Source organism: Manacus vitellinus, unplaced genomic scaffold (genome assembly GCF_001715985.3).
Source record: "Manacus vitellinus isolate BGI_N305 unplaced genomic scaffold, ASM171598v3 scaffold_158_pilon, whole genome shotgun sequence".
In the NCBI taxonomy this organism is placed as follows: Eukaryota; Metazoa; Chordata; class Aves; order Passeriformes; family Pipridae; genus Manacus; species Manacus vitellinus.
This window is the reverse complement of record NW_021939113.1, coordinates 99416-101306: the sequence shown is the minus strand read 5'-3', so window position 1 is coordinate 101306 and position 1891 is coordinate 99416. Positions and strand designations below refer to the sequence as shown.

The window sequence follows — 1891 nt, the reverse complement described above, 5'->3', positions numbered from 1 at the left end:
CGGGGCTGGTGGGGCATTGGTGACTCATTAACCTGCTCCCAGGGCTCCCACTGCGCTGGCCAGAGCCTGGTGCAGTGAGGTCACTCAGAGGGGTCACTCAGAGGGTCACTCGCAGGGTCACTCGCAGGGTTGCTTCAAGGTCATTCACAGGTGACCGGGCAAGGGGATGGTGGCTTCCCGCTGCCAGTGTCACTCCAGGATCATACCCATCCCTGTTCCATGTGGGAATCACCCCCCCAGCTGCCCCAGCCCCTCACCCCAGCGCCAGGTTGGGTGCTGGTGATGTGACTGGAGAGTGGGACTCGATGGCCCCTGTGGGTCCCTTCCACCTCAGAATGTCCTGTGATTCTGACTCTGTGCCCTTCACTGTGGTGGCACCAGCCGGAGGTGGCCAAGATGTGACCCTGTCCAGGCACCTCCCCAGGGCTGTGGCTGCCCGGTGCAGCACCCTGGGGTCCCATCCTGCCCTGCTGGGCGCTGTGGGGCCGGGTTGTGCACAGTGTCCCCCATGTGCAGCAGCTGCATCAGGTTGACCCCCCTCCCCCTGCGAGGGGCCAACACGCCCTACCCTTCAGGGAAGAGGCTTCCAGGGCAGCCCCAGGTCTGGGATGGCCCTTCCCGGCCCTGCCACGCTGACGTGGGAATTTTGGCTCGTGCCGGTTCCCGCAAGTCCTTCCAGGATGATCCCTTGGGCCGGTGCCAGCTGGATCGGCTCCTGTCTGGCACGGGCTGGATGGGCCAGGGAGGCACCTACTCTCCCCCCAGCCCTAGGCAGGGTGACCCTGGGGCAGTGCCGAGCTGGGGGGACTCACTCTGTGCCCCTGACCCCTGGCAGGGTCCCATCCCTGTCCTCCTGGGGGCTGTGGGGACAGGGATGGGGACAGGGAACCCCATTCCTGCATGTTGCAGACCTTGGTGGGCATGAGGATGGGCCACACACCCGGTGGGGTACAGCCCATGGGCTACACTTCGTGGGGTGCAGTTTGTGGGGCGCAGCCACAGCACCAGCCCCGAGAGCTGCTCCCACCTCCAGCTGGGAAACGAACCCCCATCAGCTGCAGCCAACCCGTGGGCACAAAACAGAGCCAGCTGTTCCCTCTGGAACCTAAGGCTGACCTCCCCTCAGAACCTGTGAGCACCAAGTGTTCTGCCCTCGGACTGCGTGAGAGGACCGTGGCAGTGGGGACTGTTTGTGGGATTTTGGGAAGCAACAGCCCCTCCCAGCTTTGCCTGTGCCCTCCCAGGAGTCAGGGGAAGCTGGTGGCCATGGAGGGACCCGGTGTGGTCCCCCTGGACTGCAGGGACCCCGAGGGCCCACAGGATCACCCCGGAGCGGATCTGCCCTCTCAGCAGGTTGGTGCTTTCAGGAATTGTGGAGGGGGGGGGGGTGAATCAGCGCCTGGTGGGGCCCAAAGCCCCCGTCAGCTTTCCAAGGAAGGAAGTGGTTTCGGACTCGAAACTTGTGGGTGTTGGGGGGTGGGGGGTGGAGCTGGGGCAGCACAATCCCCCACATGGGCCTTGAGCTGCCCAGCCCGGCCCTAGGGACTGTCCTGGGCACTCGCCCCGCTGTTTCAGCCTCGTGGCCACCCTTCCTCTTCACGTGGCCCAAGCTGGGAATCCTCGTCCCCTTTCCCCTGCCAACACGTCAGCGCTCCTGGGGTGTCCCTGAGTCCCCAGAGCCAGCCCTGGCTGTCCCCTTTAGCTGGGCTCTCGCCTTCCCTGGTCTCCCCCAGGGGCCCCTGGAGCAGGGATGGGCCGGGGCAGCCGCACACTTGACCCTCAGCCCTGGCCCCTGTCCCGGCATGGGCGTGCTGGGGAATTCCCGGATTTTCCCAGAGGACTGATCCCAGATACCGGCAGGATCCACCTGGGGTGGCTACACATCCCCTGT

At 65.4% G+C, this 1891-nt stretch overlaps 1 protein-coding gene across 1 annotated transcript in view; it reads right to left on the bottom strand.

The window, feature by feature from the left end:
- Positions 1–1891, bottom strand: part of LOC103757766 (26S proteasome non-ATPase regulatory subunit 3) — an 8076-nt gene that overhangs the window by 2028 nt on the left and 4157 nt on the right. The gene's annotated exons all lie outside the window — the stretch shown is intronic.